This window comes from Echeneis naucrates, chromosome 13 (assembly GCF_900963305.1).
Source record: "Echeneis naucrates chromosome 13, fEcheNa1.1, whole genome shotgun sequence".
Classification (NCBI taxonomy): domain Eukaryota; kingdom Metazoa; phylum Chordata; class Actinopteri; order Carangiformes; family Echeneidae; genus Echeneis; species Echeneis naucrates.
In genome coordinates this window covers 23,435,365-23,445,551 of record NC_042523.1, presented here as the reverse complement: position 1 = coordinate 23,445,551, position 10,187 = coordinate 23,435,365, and the positions used below count along the sequence as shown (strand labels likewise).

General features: G+C 41.1%; 1 protein-coding gene across 3 annotated transcripts in view; it reads left to right on the top strand.

The window, feature by feature from the left end:
* Positions 1-3,081: 3,081 nt before the first annotated feature.
* The window catches only part of usp2a (ubiquitin specific peptidase 2a), a 35,499-nt gene continuing 28,393 nt past the window's right edge, over positions 3,082-10,187 (top strand). For 2 of the 3 annotated variants that reach the window (XM_029518253.1, XM_029518251.1), the window contains exons 1-2: positions 4,468-4,575; positions 5,193-5,311. The gene's annotated coding sequence lies outside the window, so the exon portion shown is untranslated. Of the gene's footprint in view, positions 3,152-4,467; positions 4,576-5,192; positions 5,312-10,187 lie in introns of those variants that run through there. The other variant, XM_029518252.1, reaches the window with a different exon arrangement.

Genomic DNA, 10,187 nt, shown 5'->3' with positions numbered 1-10,187 from the left:
ATATATAATCTATAACCATAAGGGGCTTTTACCAGACAGCCTGTCGAAGGCTGTGCATTATCTTATCAAATATCCTGTTACCTATGCTTTCCATTTGTATTATGGGAATGTGGGACAGTGTTTTATTTAATTTTATTCATTTGAGCCACACTAGAGTCAAATCATCAGAATATCTCTTCTTAAATGTTAACTAAAACAAAGAATAATCAGTCTTTCATGAGTCTGCATCGCGATGGAAGTATAACACGAATTACACATTATTTATCCTCTACTTTAGTGCTTCGTCCCCCACACAAAGGTGCATTTTACATTTCAGTCCCTTCTGAAAAGGAATATTCTCACCAAAGATAGACCATGAAGATATTATTGTAGTATCAAATGCAAACAGTATGTATTGGTTTTAATATGCAGCCTCCACCTTGTATGACAGGTTTGGTGCTATTGTTGTTGTTTCTTTGTTTAGTCCTATAGCAAACAATCAGAGTTGGTGGTTGGTCGCAGTATTTCAGCTGAAGAAACAGCTGATTGTCCAAAGTGAAGTGTTGATGTGGGCCAGAGCTTCAGATTGTTCACCGTTGATAGAAAACTCAGCTCGGTGTCTCGACAATAAATCCACCGCTATTATTACTGTTCACTAGTGTTAGATATAATTAGACGGAGGAGTCAGTATGAAGGTGAAGCAGTGAGCAGGAGTCTGAACACTGGACCAGTTAACCCAGTTTATCCCAGTTAGTGCTGAGTTAATGTTAGTGTAGCATGAAGCACAGAGAGGCAGGAGTCTGCACTGACGTGTCGAGTTGTGTCTGTGCAGTTTGTGTGAAGTGAGCATTTTCAGTATGCAGCTGTCTGCAGTGTGTGCGATTTTAATGGTGTGCATGTTTTTTGTTGATTTCATGTGTTTCCGAGGAGAGTGGTCAGTCAGACACGAGGGAACTGTTTTAAGTCTTCAATGTGAATGTAATGTTTATTTATTTTTAGGAACATTATGTCATGATATTTATTGTGTCTCTGCTACAAGCCATTTTAAAGCCCTCGAAACCCCCCTGAGAATATCATCTCAGATTTTACGTATTTCTCTGTAACATTAAAGATTCATGTCTAATAAAGCAACAAAATTAAAGGTAGGGTTAAAAAAACATCTGTACAGTAGTTATTATTGTTCATGAGCTTAGCAGCCCCAAATTCAGCTCGTCTGCTTGGTTATGGTTATGAAGCTATGAAGAAAAAAACACCGCAAAGTTTTGACCAAATATGTGACATTTGACTCACGTAAGAAAATAACTGAGAAAAATTTGTAGGAAAGTTTCACCCCAGTATACTCTCTGGTAATGTCTTAAGATATGTATGGGCTCACTCTTTCAGCTGGTTTTGGTTTTTGCTGCTCCAAATTACAGCTCAGATGGACGACATATTCCGATAATATTCAGTTAGCCTGGTGTCAGAGGATCAAACAGACCTTCAGGGAGACTCTTATTTTGGAGGCAGAACTCCACCAGCAGTAACTTCAGCAGACAATAATGCAGTATAATAAGACCCTGATGAAGTTGGTTGCTCTCATTTATTTTCTTCTAATTTATATTTAAATTAAGAGAAGAATATTACATTTAGAGAAATAATCAGAATTTTAGAAAATAGGCTCGAGCTTGGAAACAATCATCTTAGCATAGCTTAGCATAACGGCTGGAAACAAATAATTCAGCTTTAGTCAAAGGTAACAAATACAACTGATGATTGTGTACAAAAACCAACTTTTGACAGGCGGAGAATCAGAGCAGCTGTTACAACAAATATAACTCACTAAATAAATGTAAAATGAATTCCAGAGAATTATTCAAAGTGTCAGAGGTTCTGTAGAAATAAATTGAAAAGATCCATATTTGCTTTTATTTTTGTTTTCTAAATGCACAATGCATAACGCCAGACATCTGGAAGCTTTAGTGATGCACATCCTGTTTGAATGGAAACCTATGATTCTAAATAGACACTGCTACTCTGGAGATATCTGTAAACACACCGCTTGAGTCATCGTCTGCCTCTAAATGTAGAGCATCAAGAGCTCAGGTGGATCTTAGAAGGTAATATTTGTCTTTGATTATAGTGTTATAGATTCTGGTCGGCCTAAATGTGCCAGATGCCAGAGGTTTCAGTCATACACCAGTATTTAAACTACTCACTTCACTCAACTATGTAACATTGGACTGTTCATAATCTGTGGCATTTGAAGCACAATCATTTTTTTATGTAAGAACTCATATGAACAAAAGAATGAGTCACCTGTCTTGTGTTCATATAAGTAGAGAAGGATGCATCACTGAATGGAAATAAATGGAAGCCTCCCTCCTTAGGGTGTAAAGTTTGTTTCATTCACAGCAGCAGCAGCTTTGGATCAGAGGTCTGGATGTGTTTCATGGTGGAGATGGTTATACTGCAGTATGATTTTATGACTCATTCACTCACACACTCCAGCACTCAGTGTGCTGGAACACTTAAAATAAAACACCTTAGACTTAAATCATTCGGAGATCCATTAATGAAACAAATATATAATAAAGAACTGGAGCATTGTTGGGGAGTTAAAATTCACATTTAATGCTGTAAAAACACGTATAGATATCAAATATAACAGGATAAAATGCTACTCATTCCTAACTAACGAGTAGGCATTAGCAAATAAAAATATCTCAACAATACTCATCATTTATATGCTTATTCATCCAACTTTGGATGAATAAGCATAATAAGCAACTTAAAGTAATTATTACTATTATAAGGCATATAAAGAATTTGTATTTAACTTCCTGAAATTCCACAAGCCAGCAATAAACGAAAGAATTGATGAACTTTGTATTTCTTTTATAAACGGATGGGTGAAAAATTAAAGTTTTTTTATTTTTCCTATAGGTTTGAACGCAGCATTTCTTCTGTACACTGTTTACGTTGGTCGCCATGACGACGGTGTAATTGAGGGGCGGGGCGGTGACGTGCCCATGAGCGGGAATGAGCCAATCGGCGGCCAGCTTCTGTCCGGCGGACTGACGTCACCGTTAAAGCGACAAAGAACCGTTAGTCGGTCTCAGAGAAAAAAAACTCCACAACTGCCGAAAAACATGGCGGAATGACCAGCGGACCGTCCGTTAAAGCCCCCGGCGAGGTAGTCCTCCACCCGCAGTTTCGGTTTTCTTCCGCAGGGACGTCCGGTATGGTTTGAAAAGCAGCTCAAAACCGGCCAGAGAGACACTTTTTCGGGGGGGAGGGGGGGCGTTTCTCCGTCCGCTCGGATCGGGTGAGTGGATGCAGTTTAGCTTGCAGCAAACAGCCTGACACACGAACTGCCACCAAACTCTGAGCATTTCACAAACACAACAAACAAACACGGCCCAAAACGCCGCGCCGGACTCTGTCTTAGGCGGTCCAGAGGTCCGAACGAGCCTGGGAGACGTTCGGCAGGAGCGCTAACGCGGAGCGGCCGTTGGCTTCGGCGTCATTTGAAGCGTTTGGACCGCCCAGAGTCAGACTAACGGCCCGGCCGATGTAGAAAAGTTGCCGTTTTTGTCAACGGAGTGTTGTTAATTCTGTCGGGTCCAGCTAAGTGAAAACAGAAGAACCGAGTCTGTGTTCGTTTTTCCACAAGCTGCCTCCAGCACGGTTCGGTTGGGCCGTCCCTGGACCCCCTCCGGCTGAATTAGCCAGCTCGGTAGCGGTTCTCCGGTTTGGGAGTAAAATGGTGCCTTATTAAGTTTGATTCAGCTGCCTCCAGCTCAGGGGACGGAAGGGCCGGTAAGTTCTATCTGCCCCCTTCACGGACACCACACTGTCAAACCTGCCCCGCCTGCAGCCCCGCTGGAGGGAGGGGGGGGGTATCTAATCACGGTTGTGAAATTACAAATGCATCGACATTTGGCTGGAAATCAGTCGGTTCGGGACCCGATGGAAACCGGGACACTGCAGTGCATCAGCTCCCATCTCCTCTCAGTGTCATGTAACGTTACACCCCCCCGCTCAGGTCCATGTCTGCTTTCCATTGTCTTCCACACGAACCTCAACCGATTTAATTTGGCACTTTAGTATTGCAACTAAATGATATGCATGCAAACAAAACACAGAGTGGCTGTATAACATACAGTCAGAGTAAGACTGATCATGGAGAAAATCAAAAATTACATGAAAATGATTATTATTTAAATACGGAAATCTGAAGTCTCAAAATTAAAAATTGATGGCAAAGTTCCCTTTCCAATGTGAAATTTCAGAGGAACTGAGGGACGGCTGCAGGTGAATCTTAATTTCTGTGAAAGCAACCAATCTGCTTTCTGCAGCAGCGTGATGGACTTGATGCTTAGCCAGCTTGTCTTATAAAAAGCTTTAATGCTAGTCCTTTAAGAGCACATTGGAATGTGAAAGAGTGTTGACTGACCTGTAGAGGTCATAGGCGTCTGCTATATTTACTGCCTCTGTAACTTGATCTGTGGCATTCTGGATCGCTGTGCTCATACTATCCTCTCACACTCTGGGGCCACAGCCTCCCAAGTAGCACCCCATCGCTTTCTGTCTATTGGCCTGGTCAGAACAACAAGGGTGAGCCTCTTACAAACCCATTACTTAACCGCCACTCTTCCTCCTCTTTTCCTCTTTTCTTCCTTTAGGTACCTGCTCATCAGTTGAATGTGCAGGGTGTGGGATGTTTCTTCAGCTGTAGGCTGTACGATGGTAGGGGTTAGGGGATAGCATTTCAGAACGCTACGGATTTTTCTAGCATGACCAGAAGGAGTGAGGACAGCAGGGTAGGAAGGTATAACACTAGTTAATATGCATGAATTCTGTATTTTCAGTGAAAATATATAGGTGGTGATTACAGAAAGTGAGCTTTGAAATGGGTTTTGGGAGAGACATATAATGAACTGTGCCAACACGAAATCAACCTTTTACTACCATCAATCCTTAATGGTTGGATATGAAATCCAAAAAATTTCCATGTAGGTGTCCTGGGTGTTAACTTCATACTAAACGTGTCATAAATTGTCACCAAACAGATCAAAAAGATATTTTCTGTCTTTGTGAAAATATGGTGATTCTCTTGTGCCTCATTTGCTGGGATTTTCTGACCAAACAGGTTATTTAAAAGTTTTGTTTTCATTTTGCTTTTTCACTGTGTTGAATTGCATAACATGTATTGTGTCTGTGTCTTTTTGCAGAGTTTTCAGTGCCACAAAGCCTGTATGAGTGTGTGCACTGTGGGGTAGCAACAGTAGGATGAGCTGCCCCAGACCGATGACAGTCTGCAGGGACTGACACACAGCTACAACTACGGCAGGTGACTACGCACATGCTGTTACACACACATACACACTGTCCCAGCTGACAGTCATCAGACTAAATGTAGTTTTAAAGACATTCCTTTTGAGTTTTTCATCATTGTGCATGGTATAGGCATGTTTGTGAAAGAGGATCCAAAACTTTTTTTTTCTTTAACCAAAATCTTTGTTTGTAACAGTTGTAAATTCTCAATACTTTCACGTAGAGGTTCTATGCTTGTGTTAATGACAGGCAGTAAATCTTGGCATAGGTCTGGCATGGAGGACCAAACAGATCCTCAGTTTCCGGTCAGTTCATGAATGCAGCCTCCCAACGATGTGGCCTCTGAATTAGGACACAGCTAACAGAATATTAACGAGTGATATCATCAGTAAAGATAAGGCACTCGTGATACTTGACTTTCTGAATGGATGAAAGTGAAACTCTTTCACAGGTGTAAGGTAATGCAGTAAGTCAGTTCTATGTAACTGATGCATGTTCCAGCACTATTCCGTGGCCTGGCAGAGACTGATTGGTGTTTCGAATGATAATGTGTCTAATTGACCAAATGATTACCTCAATGAATAAAGAATTACACCAGCCAGCTGCATGGGCTGAAGCATCAATCACTGTAGCTGCATATTCACACCTCCCTGTGGTTACTGCTGCCATTAAGGCCTCTTGTGTGAGTCACCAACAGATGGTGGTAATGATAAATGTTAATTTGTTGCTCATCGCCAGGTTTTCACATAATAGAAACTTGGTTTTTGTAGTGCGTAAGCGTTGGAGGAAACTTACTTCTGGCAGAAAATGCATTTGAGTATGAAATATGAAAAGTAATAAACATACTCCTCAGTCGCTACCTTTTGAATGTAGCATTTGGGAATGTGGCCTATTTCAGTTAGTTTAATAAAGTTTGTTCAAAGACGGAAAATGAAAGGTGATGGAGCTGTTTCAGTCAAAGCCCTACAGATTTGGAAGGCACAGCCAGAGGCAGAAGGACAAGCACAGTCATTGATATGAAATGACATATTTCATGATACTTTTATGAACCAGATGTTTCATAGTTGCCACGTTAATCTTTGTGGTTTTATTTTTGTGGTATTATTCTTGTGCAAGCCTTGTGGATTTCTCTGTTTCATTTCCTTTTTGTTTATCTTCAGTATTGTAGTGTAATACACGCTGAAGAGTAAACCAAAGTGTTGAATGGAGATGAACCTGCCTGCTGGTTCAAGAAGGTTGGGGCAGCTCCAGCTATGGCCTGTCAGAATAAACAAGCAGTCAATCCTAATTTTAATATGCTTGGCAACAGGCAGTGAGCCGGGGGTTGGGTTGTCAGAGGCGTCAGTATGCCCCTCACGAACATCACCCGCCTCTTATCTGATCACATTTCAGGGTATATATAGCCGCCTTTAAGGCCGAGCTGAACCCAGCACAGTGCAGACATCTCCTGAAATCCATGTTCTGTTCCATGTTTCTAATATAGTTCCCTATGACAGCAACACCGTTGATGATTCATGACTGTTCATTCAAAAGCATAGAAAAGTAAAAAAAAATCACTTTATGTGCATCTACCTTGGAGGAGGAAATTAGTGAGAGAAATAAACCTGTTGTAGTAACAGGTTGTAAATCTGTATATTCCTGCCCTAAAATATTTTACTTTAACACAGAGTCTGGGCGGACTGACTGATTGGAAACAGACGCTGCTGGTCATCAGAGGAACTACAGTTTTTTGACTTAATCTGTTAGCCTTGGAGTTCGAGTAAGAATTATCATCAAACTACAGCCTTCTGTTTCCAGCAGCAGAGGCAGGTAGTTGTTTTCAGTGTTATTGTTGTTACAGTAACTGGCAAATAACAAACATCATGTTGGCGATAAGCTGGTGAATATAGTGGCACAATTAGTTGCAAGAGACTTGGAAGTGATGGTATTCCCTTCAGACCTGGTCTGATGCATCATGTTCCTGAGGATGGGACAGATGTGAGATCACGGTCACCTTGACTTTTCACAGCTAAAATCAAATTTGTTTATCCTTCAGTAGGTATTGATGCCAAATTTGTTCCTGAAATGTGGTGTTCATACAAATGGACAACCTGAAAAAACAACATATCAAGTCACAGCTGTTACCAACACAGAGGCCTTAAAACAGCAGAAGAGCTGTGGGTGTTTTTTCAGGTTGACTTTTGAATCAACCTTTTTATACCCCATCAGCATGAAAAGTCTTTAGAAGTCTTAACGTCGGCGGGGGGACGCTGCTGGACTGATAGAAATGAAAATGTGAAATGAAATGGCAGCTCAATGACTTTAAGGCTTCACTCTTTGTGAATGTTGTAATGTCACTTACATCCTCATTTTGTCACCACAGTTACACCGTCTCATGGTCAACTACAGAGTGAAATATTAATCCACCTGTTGCACGTGTGTCTGGCTGCATGTGTCTGTTCCTGTCTGTCTGACTTTTACTCAGATTCCTGAGACCCACGTCAAACCTGCACTGACTCAGCTGAGACTGATCTTACCATTTACTCTAGCACAGCACAGCACACACACACACACACACACACACACACACACACACTCCAAATTACAAGAGCGCATCCATGCTGATGTCATCCCGGAGTACAGTGCCTGTGGCATCCTGCGTCATCACACATACTCTCGAACGCACTTCAGGTCTGCTGTATTCTCTAATAGGCCATGGCAGACTTGGGGGGATATTTACTGTAAGAGATCTGACTCACTGACTTATTAGAATAATGGGTTATCAGCAGAGCCACAGCAGGACAGACAAAATTGACTTAATCTTTGTTCAGTGCAAAAATTACATATTTATGCTAAAAAATTGTTTTTCATTGTAGCTGCCACACAAGTTTTAAAAGGTAATTTCTTAGTTAATGATAGTATTTGTCTGCAGTGTAATTAAAGTTAATTTGTTTTGCTGTATGGTCAATGAGCCTAGTATTCAATAAAACTGATGACAGTGGTAAAAGAAAAACAGAACAGGCTTTAAAATGATGAGCAGAAGCTGTCCAAAATGTTAAGTTGGGGGGGTAACTGCAGTCTTTTTTATATATATATATATATCCGAGAGGTTTCAGGAGTTCAGCCACAGATGTTATTAAAATGCGTTCATGTGGTGAGAATATGGCTGTTTTTATTCTAACAGCTTCACACACTGAGCCCACCACACTTTCCCATTATAGAGTCATGAACTAAAACTATTGAAGGTGCACCATTAATTTTAAGTGACATGCAGATGAGCTGCTGCTCGGCACTCTTCACCACTCTGAATTGTTATTTTATCCAGCTTCTTTTGTTTTCTTTGTATTTTTGTTTGAATCTCTCTAGTTCCAGGTAATTGAAGGGAGGCTAATGGGTTTTTATCTTGGTTTTCTGAAACCTGCCCAGTCAGTGAAACTTCATCTCTCCAGCTCTTTGCCAAGAATTGCCAGCAGTCAGCTGCTAAAATCTCATGCAGTAGCTTCTGCCACTGTGTTGACATCTCTCTTAATACACATTTAGTAGACATTCTGTGGAGAAACCATCCTATTCAGGATAGCTGGAATGTTGTCTTTTCGCACTGACATGTTTTCACTTCCCGTTTTCATCAGATTTTTGATATCTGAGTCTGTCTGATCCTGTTCCATCAGTTTTCCAGCAGCACTGAGGGTTGTGAGGAAGTAGTTTTTATTTCCCTGGTGGTTCTCTGAAGGAGGGAAAGGAACAGAGAGCTTTGCACAGCCACCAGGTTACAGCGCTGATAGTAAGTGGAAATTGGCCATGGAATATGTGCTGGTGCTACTTTTAAGCTCTTAATGCGTTGGTAGGAAGCAAACAAATGCAGCTTGTTGCCACGGTAGCTATGGTAACTGCTGGTTAGCACAACCTCATGGGAGGCTGAAAATGCAGAGTAGCCAGAGTGCCTTTGTGTGAGTGTGTTTGTGAGAGCGGCACATTCTTGTGCTTGTGTGTTTGTTGTTTCCGTGGAGACATTGCCTCTTAGAAGTGAAATCTGTAGTTTGCTATCCCCTTATCAGTCTTGTCCATGTTGTGTGGTGTTACTCCCACGAGTGTGACTGACTGTTCACCCTCTGCAGCTTCACCCACCAGGCCGGCCCGAGTTCGTTTCACTCGACTGCCCGGTTCTTTGGCTGCGATACAGCTGGGAGAATTCAGAGAGGTGCATGCAGGAGGCAGCGTTTAGTTCGGCCAAGGCCGAGGTGGTGCAGGCAAGCATTCAAAACACAGACTACCCTTATTTGAGTTTAAGCATTCTAAGATGTTACTGCACCCAAAGTAAAACTACATCTACAACTCATTTGATAAGAATTTGTCTTTAATATGCAGGCATTGCTTTACTGAAGAGCCATGTTTCTTCAGTGGGTCTTATTTACAATGTTGTCAGAGAAAACACACTCAAGGCTCCTCTCCATGGATTTTTACAGTAGTTTTATCTCTGCTTATACAGTGTGAGGAGTCACACAATGTAGGTTTGAGCCAGTAAGAGGATAAGGATGTGGTGGATTTAACTGCTGCCTTGTTAGCTGGTGGAATTTGCATTGATAAATAAATTTAGCTTTAATGAAAGACTAAACTTTAAAATGAGTTGGCTTGTTCCCTTATGTATTCATATATGCTCATATATCTACAATGTGTTTGTGTCACCATCTGAATATGTGGATAGAACTAGAACACTGTTTTACTGAAATCTGTACTTATTTATTTAACTTCATTAGTCCATTAGAGGGGCAGTGACACGTTTATTGATAAATAATGATAAATTGTAACTAAATTGCATTATCACAAATGCACTGAGTTTCTCTAAAAACATTAGTCCAACTAACAATTCTAAAAATTTTTGAGTGATTTCTGTATTATTGTGGAATTATTCTTCG